At 34.4% G+C, this 24,621-nt stretch overlaps 1 long non-coding RNA gene across 1 annotated transcript; it reads right to left on the bottom strand.

Moving 5' to 3' along the window:
• LOC144376856 (uncharacterized) lies at positions 1-2,506 on the bottom strand. Its single transcript, XR_013437226.1, has 2 exons — positions 2,423-2,506; positions 1-197 (listed from the first exon to the last, which is right to left on the bottom strand). It is a non-coding gene; the product is annotated as an uncharacterized LOC144376856 (long non-coding RNA).
• Positions 2,507-24,621: the final 22,115 nt, after the last annotated feature.

The following is a 24,621-nucleotide window of genomic DNA, read 5'->3' as shown; positions in this document are numbered from 1 at the left end:
AAAGCTTATAAAGATTTTTTTATTCTCTTATTTTTTTCTTCTCTGCCCTTTCTCCATTTTTCTTTCCATCTGCTCTCTCTTTCACATTGACATTCCACTGTTCTCTCCTGTTTTTTCTTCTCTTTCTTCCTCTGTTTTTTCTCCATGCTTGAATTTATCTTCTTCCCTACATACTCTTTATCCTCCATTTTTTCTTCCTGCCAATGTTGAAATAATAACATGTTAATAGAGTTAAGTGAATTGCAATGGAAAGTAGATGACCTGATGACCATTGCAGAAGATTTATAAAGATTTATAAGCTACCTTAGCAGTTTTTGAGAAGTAATTGAATAAACATAGAAACAAAAAGTCCAGTTGAAAGATGTTTAAATATTTCAGTCAAGAGATATCAGTTTTTAGGCACATTGTTGGTAGAAAATAAGTTAGAACAAACTTTATGGAAGACATTATGGATGTTCTACAAAGAAGTAAAGGTGGAACTAACACCTGATCCAACTCTCTCACACCTGGGTATATATTCAAAGGAAATGAAATCTGTATGTCAAAGAGATAATTTGCATTCCCAGTTTCTTTACAGCACTATTCACAATAGTCAAGTAATGAAAACAACCTAAATGCCCATCAAATTATGAATAAAGAAAATGAGTGCATTTACATGATGGGATACTATTCAGCCTTAAAAAGAATAAAATCCCGTTTGAGGAGATAGATATAGTTAGCCTGATTTAAATGTTATACAATGACATTTATGTATTGGAGTATCACATATCACCCCATTAGTATGTACAATTTTTAGGTTTTATACATTAAAATAAATTTGATTCCAAAAAGGGATAACGGCTTTTGCAATAGTTATCTCTAAGAGATGAAGATGAGTGGGTAAGCTTACCAGTGGATGCAGTGAAGGATAAGGGAAAAAGGAAACAGCCTCTTATTTTTGGTTTGGCCACTGGATGAATGGTGCCACGACCTGAGTTAGGGAAAAGCTGTGTTGTGCAGGAGGGCCAGAGTTATAGGGGAAGACAAATGTCAGGTTTCTCGCTTTGTACATTTTTAGTTAAAATATATGTCATCTCCAAGGGTAGATGATAAATAGGTTGGTGGATGTTCAACTGCAGAGTTCACAGAGAAATCAGCACTGGTAATGAATCTTGGGATTCACCAGTGTTAGAGGATATTTAAAATGATGAGACTGGAAGATGCCAACTGGGGAGAAAGCACTGGTAGAGCATATCACAGGGCCCAGTACAGCACAGCCCAAACTTTGCAGGTATGGCAGAAGAAAAAGAACAAGCACTGAAGACAGATTTAGGGAGAATGACTGGAAAATAGAACATCTCAGACTCTTAAAGAACCTATTTCAAGAAAGGGGATATGTTCAAACATGGGAAATACTAAGAAAGCAGTAAGTGGTCAGTGGTACCCCTGATAACAAAGACATCATTTAAGTGATGAGAGTAATGGGCAGTTTGTAGTGCATACAAGGAAAAAATAAAGGTGAAAGAAAGAGAAATAGTAAAAACAGAGAATGCCTTTAGGTTGTTTCCCGTCCCCCCAAGAAATGAAGCAGAGATGTGTGATATGTGATGACAGCTGGAGAAGAAACGGGGCCAACAAAAAGCCTTTAAAAAGATGCTTGATGTTAAGATATGTTGATGGGTTAATAGGAATAACAGAGTTAGAAGAGAGGGAGGAAGAAATTTATGATGTAGAACATTTGTGATATAGAACAGGGGCAGAATAAATACTCAAGTAAAACCTTTCTGCATGAAAGGGTAGGGAATTCAGAGCATAAGTAGAGATATTGCCCTAAGATAGGGGGAAGGCCATCTTTCTTCTTTAAAGATGAAATAATTTTCATGCAAATAATATAAGAAATAGGGCAGGGGATGTGGCTCAAGTGGTAACACGCTCACCTGGCATGTGCGGGTGCTGGGTTCCATCCTCAGCACCACATAAAATAAAGATGTTGTGTCCACTGAAAACTGAAAAAAAATATTTAAAAAATTCTCTCTCTCTCTCTCTCTCTCTCTCTCTCTCTCTCTCTCTCTCTCTCTCTCTTAAAAAAAAATATATATAAGAAACAGAAGACTTATTGCCCTATGGATAAACAAGAATCCAAGTGTAGTATTTTCATGTATTTGAAGATATCTATTTATTAACAATAAAAAACTTTTAATCTTGGAAAATATCATTCTAGATATTGTAAATATAATAATGAAAGACATTTGTCAGTCCTAATTAAGCTTACAGTAGAGGAATCATAAATAATATACAATACAAATAATTGTTCACATGGGAACATTTACATTTAAGATTCTAAAAATAGAGAAAGATGTCAATGTGGTAAAAGAATTCATGGGCTTTTGCTGAGAAAGAGATTACACATGTGCTGCATGATTTCAATGTGTCAAATACATACCAGTGCCTAGAAGTCCACATTTTATGATTCATAGAACTGTTGAGAATATCTCAGAATGTTGAAGGTTCCTGGTCAGTAGAATGGTCAGAATTATAATAAGAAAGCAGGGATATTGTAAATGGAGTTTGAACCCCTGATTAATGATTTGACCAAGCTAAATGAACATTACCCTTCCTTAAAAATTTTAGGTTCTCTGTTCATGGGACCATAATGTGTTGGAAATTAATGATCAGTAAATGCTTTGAGCACTAGAAAAACACAGAAATTCATGGTGAAGTTAATAACAATAAGAAAGAAAACAAGGTTCACGGAGGTCAATTACTCAAGACTTTTGTGTTAGTCATTTTAAATATAAAAGAGTTTTTTATTTTATTAATACTTTTCAGTGGTATGATAATAAGCATTCCTGAGAAATGGGAGCACAGCCCTCAGAAGTTCGGGACTATAAGGCAGATATTACTACATAATGAATTGTTTGGTTTATTTGTTTGTTTGTTTGTTTGGTTGGTTGGTTGGTTGATTGGTTTTCTCATTTAGCTCCTCAGAGAACTCAGGGTACCCAACCCAGTGATATATTAAAGCTTTGCCTTCCTGATCATTTTCATAAGCTGAAGACAGAAGAGGCACACGAGTTGACGTGCTTTAGAATAGAGAGACAGGACATTTTCCACTCAAGGCCCTGGGGACATACTAGACATTTTACTTCTTGTCCCAAATGACTCAGATCAGGGCAAAGGGCATCAGAGGTTACTTAATTGAGTGTTGATCACATTAGATTTTTTTTTCTTTTCTGCTTTATTCTAGACATACTCTCAACTCATCTCTACCACCTAACCCAACTCAAGTTCCTAGAGTAAATAATTACTCAGTTTATGAACCCAGTTTATTTTTTTTTAGTTTCAGATACTGTCTCTTTCTTCACTTACAAGTTCAATTACATTGAACTCTTCTGTTTGGACTCTAGAGGCAAAAAGGAGGATCCTGGGGAAAATCACTCCATATCTGTAAATTTCAGATATACCCATTGATGGAGAAAGGCCAAACGTGCCTGGCCTTCACTATCTGAAACAAAGAATTTGACTATATTTTGTCTGAGTGTGGTACAGGGGATTGAAACCAGGGTCATCCTACTACTGAGCTACATTCCAAGTCCTTTGCATATTTTACTTTGACATACTCTCTTACTAAATTGCTGATGTTGGCCTTGAACTTGAGATCCCCCTGCCTAAGTATCCCAAGTGGCTGAGATTACAAGCTTGCTCTACCATGTGCTACAGACTTTGACTATCATCTTTCCCATCAAGAGGTGCTAAATTTGAAATACCTGCTTGAAAACTTTGGATATTCTAGTTATAAAAAGAATTTCACACCTCAGGTAATGGTGCAAGAGAGTGGGACAAGCTTTCTTTTTTTCTTTAAACATTTTTTCAAACCTCTTCCTTAGCAGCAGCAAGAACAATATATATCATAGTACAGAAATTATGTTTGGTTCAAAATAAGATGCCCTGAATTTCAACTTCTCCAAATGCACTATTTCATAGCAAGGACGTGGAGTATTTCTATATAGGGAGGTATTTCACTAAAAGAATTGTATCCTTCTGAAGTCCCAAGATGGGTGACATTTGCTACTTAATGGTCTAGGGAAGACACAATCTCTAGGCCCTGAAACTATATGATGCAACAGAATGAGTTCATGAGACTTCATGATGTGAAAATCAGTTGTGGCGACATAAAGACACATGAAAAGAGATGTGATCCTGGCTTTGCCAAAAGTACTCTGGGTAATTTTTGACAAAGTATTTTAAACCAAAGTTTCTACTATTCCTTGATGAAGGAATTTGGCATGTCTAATTTTTGTCAATAGAAAAGTTTCTGTCTATCTCTTCTTTTATAATGAAAAATTTCAGGAACTCATTGTATTACAGCTGAAAATAAATGGCCTCATGTCATCTTGCTTGGTCCTTATTATATTCCATTTTTTATCATCTTCAGAATCCAAGCTTCTATTGAAAACCACTTGGATACATGTTATATAAAAATCCTATTAACTTTAATATTCTATACACATATTTTTTCTGGTTTATATCAGAATACTAGTTTTCTCATTATCCTGTGTAGTCAAAATCATCTGATTCTTTAGTTCTTATTCATTTTTGTGAACTTTATCGACTATTTGAGTATAAGATATGTGTGAAGAGTTCCTCCATAGTGCCATTGGGGTTTCTTCAGGAAATGCAAACAGAACAAAGGCAGATTGCTGTCCACGGGTAGACAGCATCAATCCCCAGAGAACATATTCCTGGTCTTTATGTCACACAGCATTGTGGATGGAATCTGTGGAATGAATCAAAGAGACCAAGAGCTAGATGTGTTTTATTTTTGTTTCATTTGTTCAAATTATACATGACAGTAGAATGCATTTTGACATATCATACATAAATGGAGAATAACTTTTCATTCTTCTGGTTGTGCATGATGTAGAATTACACCAGTTATGTAATCATATATGTACATAGGGTAATAATGCGAAATTCACTATCTTTCCAATTTTGAATGACCATAATCACCAGAGTCTGAGAAACAAACCCAAGGTTCTCACATGCAGAGGCAATGAGTCCAACAGGGGACTTGGGCAGTGGTCCTGCACATTTTTCTATTAGCCTGGTATGTAAGTTTCATTTTCCCAGGCATGGGTAAGGAGAAAACATTTTAGTATTAAAATCACATTTAGTGCAGTTCAAAAATAAATTATATTGTTTGTATCATTTACAAAAATGATCAACAGCCTAGAATAATGTGAAATGTCCCAATTATTTGGGACAAGGTTGTTAACATGGTTGTTCTAGCTTAGGTGGGCTCTGAGTTGTTTTGAGTCAAGGAGGTAGTTGTTCTAGTACCCAAATACCTCCGGTTTTTTAAACAACAAATGGGAAAAGTACTAAAATAAGGGTATAATGTAAGGGATTATGATTATGTGTCTGTCTTCCTAAGAGGTGTTGGAATTGACTGGAAATTGGACCAGCCCTTGCAGTGCTACAGCTGGAAGGATGCTGTTGCTTGTGGAAATGGCCTTCTTTGCTTTCAAATCTTCCACCTTTCTGACTGCAGAAAGAATATCTAAATCTCCTTTTAATTTATGTACAACATGCATAAAGGTGATCATATCTTATCACTGAACAATTCTTCTCTAACTAATGGGATAGTTTAGGCAGAGGAGAGATTTAAAATCGTGTGACTTTCATAATTAGCCACTAATCTTGATTTGAGGGAAAACATTTAAAGTAAACAGAAATTCAGTGAGGATTCAGACTTGAAATAGTCTCACTATAAAATTGGGAAGAATGTATTGTTTTAAAAATATAACAATGGCAGAGAAGTGCATCATCTTCTCATGATTTGGTTCACCTGACCACTGCTAGCAATTAAACGACCAAGGAAAATGTGGGGCCTGCTCTACACATCCTAGTACTTCTTGGCCTATTATTTGTAGCTAGCCTTAGTAAATTAGTTTCTATTTAAATACCTACTTTCAGGTTAATGCAGCCAATGAAAGAAAGTCAATCCTTCTTTGGCAGGAAAGTCACAATAGAAGGTAGAAATAGAGCATAGAAATAGAGAATATTCTTGGTAATAGAAAATCTATTCAACAGCCATTCAAAATGTTGTTCTACTAAGGATTTAAATAACAAGACAATTTTAGAAACTGATGTTGCACAATTCAGGATTCTAAGTGTTCTGAGTTAGTGATTACAAAACTTTAATGTGCATAGGAATCACTTGGGGCTCTTGCTAAATTGTCAGATCCTGATTCAGAATGTTCTCTGCTTTTCTAAAAAGCTTCATGGTGAGGCCTATACTCTTGGTGCATGACCATAAGTGAATAGCCAGGAACTATAGGACTCTCTAATTTCAGTCTAGTATTATGGTTTAGGTATGAGATATTGTCCAAAAGCTCACGGGTTATACAATTTAGCAATTTTCATAGGTGAGACAATTAGAATATGAGAGTTATAATATAATCTGTGAATTAACCCACTTGATGGATTAATAATTTGAATAGATTACTAAATGATAAATATAGGCAGGTGGGGAATGATAGGAGAAAGTAGATTACTGGGGGTTTGTCCTTAAGGATTATATATATATTTCCCTTCTGCTCTCTCTGCTTCCTTGATGCCTTGAAATGAGTAGCTTTCCCCTGCCGTGCTTCTTCTTCCATGATATTCTGCCTTACGTGGGACGCAGAAAAATGGAGTTGCCTGGTCATAGAATGAACCTTGGAAACTGTGAGACAAAAGAAACGTTTTCTCCTTTAAGTTGTTCATTTTGGTATTTTGGTCAGAGCAATTCAAAGCTGTCTGACACACCTGGACAGCAGGTTAAACCCAGTTCTCATCCCACAACTAGAATAATTCCTTTTCTGTTTGTTTTGTATTGGAATTTTAATATGACCTTATTTGAACAAAGAATTCTACACTTTTGGCTGGTTTCTGAGACCTCTGTGGAGGATGAACTACAGTACAGTAAGTGTGGATATATAAAAACAGGTTAAAATGCTATTTCAATATTGTGAGTCAGAGGTGATAATGATAGCTGTAGAATCATCTAAGTTATTGGATTCAAGAAGTGAATTACTATATAAATAGGCCTGGTGGTTTAGTAGATATGGTAGTGAATAGATAGAAAGTAAAGATAGAGGTGACTCAGTGTTCAAGTATATGATTGTGGTGCATTCAAATAGTAATCTTGCAAGAACATTTGAGATGGCCTTGTCATATTTGAAGATGAAATAGAAGAGAGTCACATAATTATATATTTTGGATAAAATATCTGCATTAAAGATAAAATTTTGGGAGATGTTAGTGTACAGATGATATTTAACATACCAAAAACTCATGAAATCATCTAGGAATTGAGATTAGTGTGAGATGAAGTGCTAGACAGAGGCTGGAAGAACTCTAGGACTCAACATCAGAGATGAAAGATTCAGCCAGTAAGTTTGACTCATCAAGTAATCAGAGAATAAGAAAGAAAACTGGAATTATGCATTTTCAGAAATACCAATAAAGAATTCATTCAGCTGCCAAGAATTTCTGATATGGATGACAGTTCAGGTAAAGGTGAGGCCTGATACATGATTTAATGACTTGGAAGTCATGGGTGATCTTGAAGAAAGGCTATTTTTTAAAGTTGGTAAGAGGAAGAAGAGGGAGAAGCCAGAGAGGAATGAGAAGAATAAAAATAAATAGAGATGTGAGGATAGACAAACTAGAAAAAAAAATTGACAGCAAAATGAAAGAATAAGTAGGATACTAGTTGCAGGAATATTATCTAATGGGAAAGTTATGTTCAATTTTTAATGATAGAAATTTAATTACACTGGAGTAATAAAGAGAAATAGTCTTTCAAAATATTTTTACACCATATAACATTAAGTGCAAGCAATTATAGTATAATTCAAGTCTGGATGAGCGGAATGCCGGAATCAAGGAATAACAAGAGCTGGATTGTTTTTCTTTCTTGTGCAATTTGTGTTGAAAAAACTCAATGCTGTTTTCTACTGCTTGCCAACCCAAGAGTTGTAATGGCCTTGTCTACTAAGAAAGACAAGGGGATTTATGATTTAAAGTCCACAAAGCTTGCTATGACCCTTTTCTGGAACCCTGAGGTTACATCTTTACCCAGCTTGGCTTTCCTCTCTTTTCCAAAGTAGCACCAAAGCTGTGGCTCCAGGAGACTTCCATTCTTACACAAAGGCCACATCCTCCAGTATTTGGAAACTTTTACCTGCAGATAATATTTACTGGAGACTAGACACAAATGCCTCTGTCTTCATTTCCCAACCCTTCTACTACTTCAAAAACTATTGCTGGTGTCATCATTTAGAGGAAATTTTACAAAAGGTAAGGATTTTCATTTAATTTTAAATTTAATGGCTTTGAAATTTTATAGAACCATTGAAAACCATTTTAAAGAATCCTAAAGTACTTGTCATACTGAAACTACTTCCTTTACTCCAGATTTGATTAAAGAGAAAGTGTTCTTCTGAAACACCTCATAGAACCAGGGTAGGTTTTACCAATACTCTGATTTTCATAGCCTTACTCATTTAGGGAATTCTTTTTAGGGTAATAATTCATTTGCTTCTGCACTATCTTTAAAGAAAAGCTAAGAATACCTTCCATTTACACCACTGAACCACAGTCTTAATACACACTATGACGTTTCTCACTGTTGACAGCAGTCTAAATTTTCCTTTTTAGAAAATCTCTGAGGACTTTCCTCTACTACTTCAGGTTGAAGTTTCATTTGAAACCACAAATACACTAACCCATTTGCCTGCTATGGAAAGAGTATCCATAGTTCCATATAGTACCTCTTTGCTGGGAATTAAAACATATGAGAAACATCTCAGGCAAGTTTATGAGATAAGTGGATTTCTGTGCACTCTAGACAAAAAAAAAAAAAAAAAAAAAGAAAAGAAAAAAAAAACTAGAAAGAATGGAAACAATGATGGAGGCTGAGTTGCCCACTCCTTACTGAGACTCATGTTACTTGTATTTTCTTAATGACCTCCTTGTGAAACCCTGGTTTTATTTGCCTCCTGTAAGAAATGACTAGTGGTGACCAGATAAAAACACTCTAATTAACATTTTTTCTCAAGAATCTACTCAGTGAAGGAGAATATTTGGTGTTGGTGTGTGCACAATATAACTGTAACTGCTGTGTGCAGCTGGTGTTTGGGTTCCTCATCAGGAAGTCAGTTTTGCTGAGTCACTTCCTTCCTTGTTCTGTGATGAGGCTACTCTTATAAGGCAGCCTCAACTCAGGAGTTGCTTTAACTGCATTGAGGTGAAGACCTAGGATAGATCTTCCCATGAGGGATGACAGGCCTCTCTTTGTAATGGTATTTCTAACCACAGAGATCAGTTCTATTTATAGCTTACTTCTAATGACCTGAATATTCATGTACTCTTCTACTTTTTTTTAAAAAAAATGAAGATATTATGAACTCTATGACTCTATTTAGTTATTTTATTATTAGTATTTCTCTTTTTTGTGTGGTGCTGGGGATTAAACCCAGGGTCTACTGCATGCCAGGCAACTGCTCTACCATTGAGCTATATCCCCAACCTTGAATCTATTATTTTAAAATATCAATTTTTTTTATCAATGATATTTTCCAATCAAACCTATCTGATTACTCTTCACAAATCTTCACTCTTTTCATCACTGAATTGATGAATAATATTTTTAAAAAATATTTTGCTTGTTTTTTCATATTGTCACACAAGTAAGTCATGCTCATTACATAAGAAAAGAAATTTAAGTACAAAGAAGTGGGAAAAGAAATATTTTAATGAGGAAATAGTCACTATTAACCATTTTAAAAATCCATTTGTCAAAAACTCAACTTATTTTTGTAGATTTAATTTATATTCATTGTTTGCCTTTATTCTTTTATTATTTTACTACCAATGACAATTAAACCTGTCTTAAATATTATTTTTTATTTTTAATTTCTATTTAATACATACTACTTCATTTTTGCCCTATTTTCAGAATTTCCTGCATACTACATTATGATGAATGTTTTTATGCTTTTGAATTTCTGTAGTAGTATGTTTATTTTCTTTGAATATATGCTTAAAAGTGAAATTACTCAATTCAAATATAAATACTTATTTTGTGTCTGGTACTAGGAATTGAACTCAGGGTTCTCTATCACTGAGGTATATCCCCAGATAATTTTATTTTTATTTTGAGACAGCATCTTACTAAGTTGTCAGGCTGGCCTCAAACATTAGTTCCTCCCAAATTGCTGGGATTACAGGCATGCACATTGTGCCCAACTGACTTTCTTAACAAAACCCCTAAAGCTTGAGAAAGAAAACCTAAGAAACAATAAATGGATATCATTAGTTACAAAGCTTCTGCACAGCAAAGAAAACAAGAGCATGAGTAGAAAGTGTACAGAATGGGAGAAAATATTTTCCAGCTACCCCTCAAACAGGGGATTAATATTCAGAATATACAAAGAACTCAAAAATCTTAATACCAAAAACAAACAAACAAAAAATGTATAACCCAATCCATAAATGGGCAAAGGAACTAAAAAGACATTTCTCAAAAGAAGAAATACAAATATGTGAAAAAACGTACAACATCCCTACCAATCAGGGAAACACATATCACAACTATGTTAAGATTTCATCTCACTCCATTTAGAATGGTAATTATCCAGAATAGAAATAACAATAAATGCCAGCAAGGAAGTGGAGGAAAAAGGTGCATGCATACATTGCTAGTGGGACTGCAAATTAGTACAACCATTCTAGAAAGTAGTATGTAGATTGTTCAAAAGACTGGGAATGGAACCATCAAATGACACAGCTATCCCACTCTTTGGTACTTATCCAAAATAACTAAAATCTGCATATTATAGTGATACATGCATACTAATGTTATAACAGCACAATTCACAACAGACAAGTTATATAGAATCAATCCAGATGCCCATCAATAGATGAATGGATAAAGAAAATATGGTATATATACACAATGAAGTTTTATTGAATCATGAAGATGAATTAAATTATTACATTTGCTGGTAAATTTTTAGAATTGGAGAATATCATGCTAAGTGAAATAAGCCAGATTCAGAAAGTAAGGGTTGAAGGTTTTCTTCTGTGGAAGCTAGAGAAAAATAACAAAATAAAAAGAAGGTTGGATACCATGAAAATTGAGGGGACATCAGCAGGAGGGAGGAGGGAAAAGAAAAGGGAGGAACTACAGAATAAAATTGACCAAATTATGCTGTGTACATAAACAAATATACCACAGTGAACTTCACCTATATGTATATCTATAAAGCATCCATGAAAAAAAAATAAATAGAAGGAAACTCAGTAGAATAAAGGAAGAGGAATGGGGGAGGGAATAAAAGGGGACTGAACTGAAGCATATTATATTCCATGCATGTATTATTATGTCATAATGAACCCCTCTATGATCTATAACTATAATAAACTAATTAAAACATTGAAATGCAAATAATTTTATAGTTTTGGATAAATTATTTTCAAATTTTCATACTTAATAATATGCATAAAAGTAATATAAGGTATTTACTGATAGAAAAATATCTGTAAACCTGTTACTAATCTGACAGATGAAAAAGTCAACTTCATTGGTATAAATTTTGTTACTAACATCTCTGGATTTTTCTAACATCTTCAGAATGTGGTTTTTTTGTGTGTGTGTGTGTGTGTGTGTGTGCATGTGTATGTGTGTGTGAGAGAATTAACTCATATTTTGCCTTTTAATTTCAAGTTTTGTATATTTTTTTACCAATCTGTGTAAAGTCTTTATAAGTATTAATCATATTAGTTCATGGCCATATTTAAACATATGTAAACATTTTTAGTTAATCTTGATTTTATTATTATTATTATTTTTTACAGGGGACACTCAACCACTAACCCACATCCTCATCCTTATTTTTTGTATTTTATTTACAGATGGGGTCCCACTGAGTTGCTTACTGCCTTGCTTTTGTTGAGGCTGACTTTGAACTCCTGTCTCAACCTCCCAAGCCACTGGGATTATAGGTGTGTGCCACCTCGCCTTGCTTAATTTTAAATTTTACGGATGTTATCATGTGGCATATAGAACATTCAATTTTTTAATTGAACTCATTTACACTTCCTTCCATATTTGCTTCTTTTTAAGTTTAAATATTCATTACCACCTAATTTTTTTTTGCAATTTTTAAAGACATTTTAAACACATGATCTAAATTACACGAATCGACCCTTCTCTAAATTAAATAAATGCATCTTTATGAACTGTGGGAGAAATATATTATTTGTTCAGTGAGTTATAAATTATCAAAGATATACCATTTACATCATGCTTCTTTTTCTCATAAATTATAACATTATCTTTTATATTAATTTAGAATGTGCTATGGGTTATTTTGGGGGTGATATAAAAGACAGATCCTAGATTTTGGTATTCACTTTAGGGAATATTTAAATTTTTAAAGGCTGAAACACATTTAATTTGTTATCAACAAAATAAAGACCTTGATGTAAGCATACAACAGGTAGCTATATATTTTTTCAGGATAGGATGTAGCATTAGCCAGTAGAGTAGAGGCAGGGAACAAGAGGAAGAAAGTGAGCAAAGGAAAGGAAAAAACTGGCAAATGAGGTTGGCAAAATTATGCTATAGGCATATATGTGTATATATAATTTTATATATCATAATGCATTCCAACTTTCTATGTAACTATAATGTACTAATTTAAAAAATAAATAGAAGTCCAATAGAGTGGAGAAAATAGATCATGAGAAGGAAGGAGGAGAGGGAAAGAGGAAATACTTCAGATCTAAATGGAGAAAACAATCTTAGGTGCACTTGTGAATATATAAAAATGAACACCAGGTGAAACTACAATGCACAATAAAAAATTACCAGTGTCTGAATATCTGGTCTAGGAAGTAGAAAATCAGGTAATCATTCGCCCTGATTATAATTCTACATTACAAATTACTAATTGTGGAATTTTAATATATTAGTTGACTTGCCTGACACAAGTTTCCAGGTAGGAAGTGATACACTACTACTGACTCATTGAGCAGGTGGCTGTTATATGTATCCAATGCTTCCCTGTTGTGTGCCTGTGGCAGAGTGGGCAATTTCTTAGGGTAGAATCAATTCTACTCTACTACATGCACTGATTTGTCTCTTAGGGTTTATGCCATACCACACTGTTAATTATTGTTGTTTGATTAACTTCATTAGTCCTCTCTTGTTCACACTCTTCTTAGTATTTCAATATTGTATATGCTTCCAGGTAAAATTTATGATACTTTAATTTTTCTGACAATTGAATTGAGATTTTAATAGGAATGAAATATGTACATTTGATTATATGGGATTGTGTTTTATGAATTCACTGTTATGTAGTTTAATCTTTAAGCAAAGGTTTATATATTTTGTGTTATATTTTATATTAATATTATATTATATTTTCCTCCTCAAAAGTTTGAGTAATATTATTCCTAGGTTTTGTTATTATTTTAAATGAGAACTTTTTTGCCTCCATAGTTTTGGATTGAATATTGTCATAGGTGTGAAGAAAAGGACAAACTCCCTTAAACATACATAAGCCTGCATTTGGCAGATTTATTGAACATTCATTAATCTAGAGAATTTCTCTCTGGTTTTCTTTTGAAAATTTTATGTACAAAATTTTAACCCACATATTATAGACTTGTTTCTTCTTTGGCAATATTCACAACATTTATTTATTTATTTATAGATTTAAAACATCTCTAGATAAAATAGCTAATTATAATAATGATATTTATTATTTATAATTATTATCTAAACAAAAATGCCTCTTGTATTTCAAATATTTTGTGCTTTTTTAGTTTTTTATAATAACAAAATATATACTTGCATTTCTATTTTTTATCTGGCTTATCTCTCTCTAAGGTATGAGTGTTATTTGGGGCCCTATACAGAACAGAGGAAAGCAGAAGTTTAGTTTTTATTGTGGACTACAGATATGGTTTATATTAAATAGTGATCTACTATCAAGTACCAGTTACATTTTGGGGATTGCATCTTTTTTGTTATGGAAGATTATTCATTTACTTTCTACTTAACATAATTGGTTAACATTAGATCTAAAATGCCCATATTTTCATTTATAAAAAATATTTTCATTTATTTTTATTTGGCCAGATGATATTTTAACATATTTTAAAGAACTATAAATTCTATTTTATGAACACTAGAATATCTGAAAATGTTTTGTATCTGAGTTTCCTTATAAGATCATATACAACATATGCAAAATCCAAATGTGAATTGAAAATGGTGTAAAAACCTTTAAAATTGCCAGTATCAGTCTAGACATAAATTATTTTAACTTTTTATTTCTAGCACATGAAACCTAGTCTACAATCTAAAATCTCTTTAATTTTGAGGAAATTAGCAATTATGTAAAACTATTACTAGAACTGAAGTTATAGAGGGAGTGAAACACACCTGTGTTCTACAATATGATGCATGTTTCTTCATTTCTGTCTTTCTCTTTCTCTCCCTCTATATGAACTCACAGCTATATTGAGAAACATATTCACTCTGTGATCTGCTTTTTAATTTTTTCTTAAAGACTATCACCTAGGATTAAAGTGAATGATAGATATGTGAAGAATCATAAATTTGAAAGTCTAGGGAGGGAAGTGTAGGGCTGAGATAGGGGCTCCGAATCCATTGCCCAGCTATTCTTTCTGTCACTTCTCAATGAGTGCTTTCCATTTCAAAGGTCACTTCTTGGTTCCATATGGCTGCTGGAGATACAGTTATCACTATCTTTAAAAGCTCACTCCAGCCTACAAGAATGAAGAAGATACAAAAAAGGAACATGCCCACTCCCTGGCAGGGAACCACTTAGCTTATAAACTATTAATCAGAATTTAGTCACAGAGTGACTCTTAAATGCATAGGAGTTGAGAAATGAAAATTTTATTGCCTAGCTAAAAACTGAGTATTCTATTAGGAAAGAAAAAAAAATGCCAGGTCTCAACTGGCTATCTCTGTCATACATTGTAAATGTGTTATTTTCATATCTAACAGTGGCCTAGTAGTCCTTATAATGGAATGTATTTTACTAATTTCACCAAATTTATTATTATCTAAAGCACTTCTATAATAAAAATGTTCTTGTACATATATTTTTAATTTTATATCTGAGATAAACTCTCAGACCTGAAGTTACAGGGTTAAAAAATTAAAATTATTTTTTTTACACAAAGTATTTTTAATTATCCTAATATGCATTGTTCATCAACAGAACATGAAATAGCCTGTCTTCCTATATTTTCACCATTCTGATATATGATCAATCTTAGCACAAAGATATATATTTTACTGACATGTACAACTAAAAAGAACGAATAAAAAAGTATAAAAAAGACAAAAAATTAAGTCACTTTAATTTTTATTTCATTGTTTTATAAAATGGTTAAATATCCTTTTTTAGTCACTGTATAAAGTTAAATGTTAGCTGGTGTCTGTCCTTGTTCACAGGTTCCATAGAGAATTGCCTAAAACTTATAGAAACTGAGTCTTGGACTATCTTTCTGACTTCAATGCCCACCAGAGCTGTTCCTCTTACCTAAGGAGCACATTCTCACTACAGTATCTGCTACTCTGTTTACCTAAAACAATCCTCTTTCCTTTCCCCATCTTGACTTGCTTCTAAACCTCTTTCAGCCTTATGCTAAATTAATACTTTATCAGTAATGTTTTCTTGATCATTCCCAATAAAACATTATCTTAATATAATACTCTATATTCTTATCCTTTTTCATTTGTTTTACACATAACTCCCTTAAGGCACGTTGTATATGTTTTTATTATCTGTATGTCCATATCTTCCCACAAAAACCTAATAAGGGCAGAAACTTTGTTAATTGTGGTATTCACAGAGTTATAACAGTGCCCAGCACAAGCAGACACTCAGAACACCTTAAGAATTAATCTATCTAGAAAGCATTATACTGTGGAACTATAAGACAGAGAATGTAATCTACTTTGCAAATGGTTTTATAATACAAAATTAGGTCTTATTTCAGATGAGGTATTATTTCACATGTATCATTTGTGTTATAAATTCATAATATGTCCAATCATATCCCATTTAAAGGTGTTTTAAAAAAATTCTCTTTGCCTGTTTCAATACTAATTAGCAAAGATACAACAATGAACAAGAGAGACATATTTTCTACTTATATAAATGTGTCTAATAAAGATATCTAAAACCTATCATGTTGTCACCTCCACTAAACAATCTTAGTCCAGCTCTATTGTTAACTTCGAGCAGTTCCATCTTCACACTTGCCTTTATCAGATACCCAGCTTTGTAAGTTAATTCTTCTTTCTCTTGCTCCCTCTACATTGAACCGATCACCTAATCTGCCAACTCTATTTCCAAATCCGTTCTCTTCTTTCCTTGCTCACTCTCACAGTTGAAGTTAGTCGCCCTCTCTCTCACATTAGAAATCATGCACAGACTTATTACCAGTCAGCCTAGATCCAGATCTCTCTCTCTCTAATATTCAAATAGACCACCACCTGAAAGACTGCAATGACATGTGTCACCATGGGTTTGCTATTTCCTCGACTTCTCCCAAAATCTAGGACCCCCAGTTGATTTTACACCCTTCAGTTTCCCCTCCTATATGCTATTTTGAAGCCCAGCAACACTGAACTACTGTAATTCTCTAAATTATGTTTTCTGTTTCTCTATATACTCAGTGAGCCTTTGTACCTTCTAATCTTGCTTCCCAGGAATTACCAAATTCTCTGCTGCCAGCATGCCTCTAGCTGTTGAATCCCTGATGTATAATAATAGCAAAATACCATCAACAACAATGGAAACATAAACAAAAATGAAAAAAGAGTTTATTTCTGACATTTTTCATTATGTTAGGAGCTTCACAAAACATTCTATAAACATTTCCTCATTGAAGATCTAACTAATCTCCAATTAGAGATCTCCCTTGAGGCATAGTTCCTCAATGTTTTATTGATAATATTCTCTCAATCACTGTATATTCTTCCAATTTATTTTCATAGTTTCTGAGAAGCAGTATTTATTGAACAAGGTCCAAGAAGGGCAAAAGATAACACTGTGTAAAGGTTATTAGATGGAAGCTAAGTTAATAATATTTATAAAGAAAATAAAAAAAATATTGAAGAAACATTGAAAAAAACTCAATGGTACCTCCAGTAACCATCTTTCAGTCCTAAGTCTGGGGAAAATCAAAAGAGGTAGTTGGGATACTGAAATATTTGCATAAGAAGGGCCCTGCAAAATTAAGTGTCAAACCTGTGAGGAAGGGCCATGGTAGAGTTACTCTTGATATTTTGAAGCCGTGACATATTCTCCAGAACTCTCAGAAGAAGCTCCACCAGCTGCTCTGAGTCCCTCAAGGATGCAGATGAGGCTGGTTGCAGGAGTGATGGAATAAACCATTATCTGAACTTACCCACCACTTTTGTAGTAAAGCAGGATCACTGTTGTAATGCTGCTAAGAAAACAGTACAAATAAATTCCTCTCTCATCCAATCTCCTCTTTTATCTTAATTGGCAAATCCTATGAGGTGACTGAATTTCAACCCATATACTATAAAGCGGGGGTATGGAAGGGTGAAATTTAAGTTGATAAATAAAAATTTAAAAACTTGTTCAGTGCACTGCAGTATCTTTTCAACATAATTCTGGTCTTCTTAGTACATTACCATACACATACAAAAATCACAGGTTGTTCATATCGGTGTCATTCAGGATTTGAACAGAGAAACAGAACCACGTGGAATTTGATAAATGATCCATGGGAGACTGATGGTTCTGTGTGTAGAGATGGAACCTGAAGTTCGCAGGGGAAGCAAGAAGTGAATGAGGATGGGGACTTGATGTGAAGAAAGGAAGACAAGGTGAAACCTGCAAGGATCAGCTAGAAACCAAGGGAATGGACTGTGTTTACACCAGTCTATTGCTGTTTCAAGCCTTCAGTTCCAAAGATTGATGTGTCCATTAGGAGAAGCTTCCTAGAGCTAAAAATTTCTCTGACTCAGAGCTGAAGAACCTGAAAAAGGGAATAGGATGTACCTGGAGGAGCTGTGGGTCTGGCTGTTTCCCTAGGCAAACCAGGTAAGTGACAACGCACCTCACCTGCAAAGTGGCTCAAGTCCTTCACCGACTTTCCATGCCTGAAATGTAAATGGATATAGCTACATTCCCATCTTGCAAACCTCATGAAAAAAACATCTCATCACCAAACTAACCTGGAGCTATGAAGAGGAGTGAATTTCAAGAAGCCAAGATTTAATTTAGTCCACACAATAAAGGAGCCTGTGTATGGTACATTATAAATAATGTATGTATATATGCTCATATATATTGACTCATTGACTTCTCTCTTCCTGTTTACATTCTCTTCCTAGACAAAGTCATTCAATTTCATGGTATATATTCCATCCATATGTTGATACATAGTGAATTCTATATTGCTCAAAAGATTTGTTGAAGATTCACATCAATATTTAACTAATTTCCAATTGGATATCTCCCTTGAGGCATAATTCCAAAATTTAAGTTCACTTAGCACACCCTTCCATTCTAAATATATTCCTCTTATAGTCTTCTCAGTCTCACAGGAGTGATACTGGTATAGAAACAGAAACCTGGAAGTTATCCTTGGTATCTTTCTCTTCTGCAAACCCATGTAAAGTCAGTTACTAATTCTGTTGATTCCCTCAGTTTCATTCAATTCTCCACATCCTGTACAATATCAAGGCACTATGATGGCTCGAATCGATGATGACAAATGCCTATTAAACTCTTCTTTTTGTTCAGGACAAAGACAAAATAGAATAACATTTTTTTTGATTATGACACTAATCAAATTAGATTGTCATTCAATGAGATTCAGTAATGGACAATTGCTATACTGTTGAAAATATTTGATTCTGCTATAGAAGACAGGAAAACAAACAAGATGAATGGAATTAATAGGAATTAGTAAATATAGACAGTAATTTTGCTAGAAAGTATATATAAATGTGTATATATATTTAGATATAAATATGAAATGAGTAAAAAATAACTTGTGAGACATATGCAGGATCCATATAATTTGGTAAGTGTAGACTGTACGTTAGTAACTGGTAAGACAGCCAAAGATAAAATAAATATAAAATGTGATGGAACAAAAATATGCAGTTTAGAGATGCAAAGGATGCAAAGATCCACATTATGATGGTGCCACCTCTAGACTAAGAATGGTATCACTCCTAAATTTGTTTGCTGATACCCAATAGGGTATCATATGGTCCCACATATGCTCTACAGAAGAAATGTAGATAAGGCCAAAGGCCTTATACCAGTATCACTCCTGTGAGACTGAGAAGACTAGCAAACTGATAGCTACTCTTGTATAAGGCCCACTTCCTCTGTATCTCTCTGAAACAGCAGATGTATGTCCTTGGCTCAAGAGGTCTTTGTTTTTCTCTATGAGTTTCACTTGTTCAGAGCTCAGCTCTGGTCCCATCACTGAACTGTTACATTCAAAGCCTGATACAGCAAGAAGGAAGAAGAATTTATGAACATTGTGAATCTCGGGATTTTGTTTCATATAGCTTGCACCTCAGTGTTTTACCACATTTCCTTCTCCTTTTTTTTCCTCAGTATTTTAATCAATTTAATAAACCATGGGATTTGGCAATTTTAATTTATTCTGAAAATGTTTCTGTTCCTTGACTTTCTGAGATAGCTTACCTGTTAGTGCATCCTCAGCCTAGAGGTAATTTCCCATATAACAAATTCTTAGCTAATTTATTGGCCATTTTTGTCTCAAAAGAATGCTTGAGCTGGGTGCCATGGTGCATGCCTATAATCCCAGCAGCTGGGGAGGCTGAGACAGGAGGATCACTAGTTCAAAGACAGCCTTAGCCAACAAGCAACTCAGTGAGACACTGTCTCTAAATAAAATACAAAAGAAGGTTGGGGATGTGGTTCAGTGGCCAAGTGTCCCTGAGTTCAATCCCTGTACAAAGGAAGGAAGGAAGGAAGGAAGGAAGGAAGGAAGGAAGGAAGGAAGCAAGGAAGAAAGGAAGGAAGGAAGGAAGCTTGAGGAGGAGGCAAATGCTTTTCAGTACAACAATACCAAGGCTATTATTTTTCAAGTCAGTCCAGAGTCAAATTAATGGGATACATTATAAATTTACATTCCTTTAGGAGACTAAAATGTATTCTTAAGAGAAAAAAAATAATACATTTGAAACTGTTGTGTTTGCCCTTAAATAATTTGTGAACAAATTCATCTTTATTCTGTATTGGTGGTAAGAATTAAGATTCTCTAACTCAGGGAAATGGAGATCTTGGCTTTCGATAATGTGAGGGAGGCCTGGGCAGAAAAAAAAAATCCTTTGTTGACATTAGGACAAAGTTCAAGGCACCAGACTGAAAGTCTCAAGTAGGGAATGGCGCCAGGAACTCCTATGGGGATGGTCTGAAGGAAGGCACATAGGAAGACACTGCTGTTAAATAGTTGGGACCTTTCCAAGAGCTGGATTTCAAAGATAAAGGGAAATTGTAGCAGTAACTGGAACTTACATCAAACACACATGAGACTCCTAAATTGCTGTACATGTGCACTTACACACTTATACATACACACAAACACTGACTATAAGAAAAAAGGAGGGTGCACCTCTGTCCATCGACTCTTGTCTTGCTTCTGATAGCCTTCATAGTCCTTTACTCTCAGGACTACTAAATCTGCCACTAGAAGTCCGTATGGTTCTAGTCAGAAATGATGATTCTCAGGGAAAGAACACCTCCAATTTCTAATCATTATAGAACTACAAAATAAAGGTATTGACTTTCCTGAGATATAGGAAAAAACAAAGTTCTTTTCTATTCTCACACCCTCAACCATCACTCACTGCAACACTTCTGTTACCTGAGAGCTGATTTTATTTTCTCACACACAAACAATTCTCCAGCAGAACCAGCTGGGTGACCTATTAAATTGAATTCAATTCTGACACTATCTACCTGGAGCTAACTTCAAAACGCACAGGTTAAGGGCTCATAACACTGCCCCCTATATCAGACACCAATTGCCAAGTATTGGATTGTCATATATACTGCTGAACAACTGGCTATAAAGTGTAGTCCACACTACACTCTTCTTAGGTTCAGGTAATTTGCTAAGGCAGCTCCCAGAACTAAGGGAAATAGTTTGCTTAAGATTTACTAGTTTATCGATAATAATGGATACAGTAAAGGATACAAATGAATGGCCAGATAAAAAGGTACATAGGGTGAGGTCTGAAAGAGTCCTACACACATGATTTTCTGTCCCTATGGAGCTGAAGTGTACCAAACTTCTAGTATCTGGATGTATTCACTAATCCCATAAGTCCTAGAATTTCATAGTTCAGAGATTTTGAGGGTTTCATTTGTACAAATGATTTATTATTACTTCCATTTTCATCCCTTTCTCTTCTCTCTGGAGAATAGGGATATAGCTGAAACCCCCAAGTTTGTAATTATGGCTTGGTCTTTCTGTTGACCAGGACTATCCAGAGGCCACCAGAAGGTACCTCATTAGAATAAAAGATGCTTCTATCACCCAGGAAATTCCAAGGGATTTAAGAACTCTGTGTCAGGAACTAGGGTCAAAGACCAAATATTAGAAGAAAAAATTCACTTACCACCTGCATTTGTACGAATATTTAGGAGCTCTGTCTCAGGAACCAGGACAGAAGCCAAATATTAGAAGCAAAGATTCTCTTAGTACTTGTATTACTCAGGAATTTGCAAAGAATTTTAAGAGCATTGTGCCAGTTAATAGGGACATAGAACAATATCTACATATTTTATTATTTCACATATTTTCATCCTACCTAAAAAAACACAGAAATATCTTGGGCTGCAAAACTCAAGAGACACATTTTTCATCTTCACTGGGTAGGCAGCAAGTGATATCTTCCCAGGAAAGTAAGCAAGAGAGAGGAGAGAGCCCATTTAAGTAATACTAGATGTTTCTATCTCTTTTTGAATACTCCATCCCCACCCTTTCTCCTCATCTATTCTTCAAACAAGTGATTTTAGACCAAAATACAAAATCCTTAACCTCTAATTTTGTTTTATACAGTATATATTCTACAAATATTCAACAGAGCATTTTCTCACTTTAGGGTCTCCATATACTCACATCTAATTCCTGCTGCTTAAAATGATCTTCCTTTCACCATCCACTGGACTAACACATACTCCTTCAGCCATCTTCTTAGGAGGGACTCCTCACTGAAGTTGCTTCTGGCCCCTGATCTAAGGTAGAAGGTCTTTTGTTTACTGGCACAAAAGAGACACTGTTTTCTTCTACAATGCCCTTGTCACAATTTGAATTATATATTTTCCAATGTGTCTGTTCTCCTCTAAAACTATAAGTTCCATTAAAGATCATTCTTATTTTATTCCCAAAGAAACAGTCAGTATCTACCAGAGTAGATGAAACAGAATTGATACTCCTAAATATTTATGAAGCAGAAAATATTCTCAACCAAGGTGTAGGTTCTGAAAAAGTATGTTGACCCACCACATTAGATATAAAACTTGGCTATGTAGAAAAGAAATCAAACCATTGATAGATAAGAATTTAAATATCTTTTATGATTCAAGTTCAAAGTGTTTTATCTTCATGCCAAAATACTGGAAGCACAACATTAGATACACAGACTTCATGATGCTTTTAAGAGTGTTAAAAATTGATCAGGATTTCTAGAATAATAAAAAGATCTGTGATTGAACAAATTTATTCCACTTCTTTTCAAGTTTATTTGAAGATCAGAAAATTTCTTGATTTTGCCCTCACTAGAATGGATTGTCAAAAGCAAAGCTCAAAACACACATTCATTTCCATTCATATCGCTGGATGGCCCTGAAGATCAATCCTGCACTGGCAAGGAGAGGTACTGTTAACATGTAGATTATTTTGTAACTCTCAACTTACCCAGTTATGGGATAGAAGTTATGTCTACTTTTCAGAGTGTTGAAAATCTTATCATTGCAGACATGGTAGCTATAAAATCTCGTGCAAAACTCAGAAATATTCTCAAGTTCTGATGCCTCTTAGAATATAGTGGAACCTGTTATAATTAACTCAACTCCATTATTTTGTACCTGCTACAGAAATAAAGCAAATCATCACATGACCTCAGACTGCAACCCATTACCTTCATAACAAAGCAAATGTTCTCTGCATAACATTAGTGTTATTTGTATCCTTTATCCAACATTTTCTTTCAAATTTAGAACCAAAAAAACAATATTATGCACACGTCAGATTTTCTGTTTATCTACAATCATATATGTACAGCTCTTACTAATGGATAAATTTAGGTAAGGCACAATCACTACTATCGGCATTTGTGACTGATAGTTATTTCCTTTCCTTTCTGTTGAGTTCTGAACCAACTAAGAAGTCCACAAACTCTTTAAGTAAAAAGAGGAATAAAAATATCTGCTTTATTACTGATAACTCAATATCCTAATAAGATGTGGAGTACCTTTTGTCTAAAAGTATGGCACCTACCCAAATGGCATTCTCCTATCAGATGCATTCAATGACTTTGATGCATTAAACTTATTTCACTGGGGAGAAAGAATGAGTATTATGTTGGTCAAGTTTTATGTCCAAAACATCTGACAAGACCAATTTAGAGAAGGAAAGGTTTATTTTGGCTTCCAGTTTAAGAGTTTTAGTCAATGGTTGGCCACCTCCATTGCTCTAGGCTTGAGGTAAGGTGAAAGGTCATGGTGCAAGGACATAGAGGAGGGATTCTCACCTTATGGCAGCCAGAAGGAAGCAGAATGAGAAAATGCATATATAAGACTTGGCTATGTAGAAAAGAAATCGAAACATTGATAGATAAGAATTTAAATATCTTTTATGATTCGAGTTCAAAGTGTTTTATCTTCATGCCAACATACTGGAAGTACAACATTAGATACACAGACTTCATGAAGCACCCATCCAAGGCACACCCCAGTGACCCACCTCCTCCAGCCATGCCTCGCCAGTAGTCCATTCAAACTAGGATGGACTGATTAGGTCACAAGTCAATCATTTCACCTCTGAATATCTCTGAATTAACACAGGAGCTACTGAGGGAAATCTCATATCCAAATGACAGGAAATACTACTTTAAAAAAATGTAAGGAAGAGACAAAACTAATTGTATGAAATACATTCTAATCTCAGTAGTTAGATAAAATTACTGTGTTTCCCATTGTGAGAGGTTAGTAGGAGGACAGAAAGAAGGGTACAAGTTCTCTTCCTTGTGGTGCTCCTTCCTGGTTAGTGGAGTGAATACTTCCTTTATAGGGACACTCTGCAAGAGCAAGACCATCATTCTGGCTAATGGTTTTCCTCTCTTTTCCTATCTTTTAATATCTAGTTCACAAGGTAAACATCTCTGTCTGTTACAAACTCCATTTACCACACTGGTAAATCTCTGTCACTTCCTCTAAACCCATGTATTGCTATTGGCTATATTTAGAATAAAAATAAATTGGGAAAAGTTAACTTTTGAAATTTTAAGGA

This window comes from Ictidomys tridecemlineatus, chromosome 4, assembly GCF_052094955.1.
Source record: "Ictidomys tridecemlineatus isolate mIctTri1 chromosome 4, mIctTri1.hap1, whole genome shotgun sequence".
Lineage (NCBI taxonomy): Eukaryota > Metazoa > Chordata > Mammalia > Rodentia > Sciuridae > Ictidomys > Ictidomys tridecemlineatus.
This window is presented reverse-complemented; position numbering and strand designations above follow the sequence as displayed.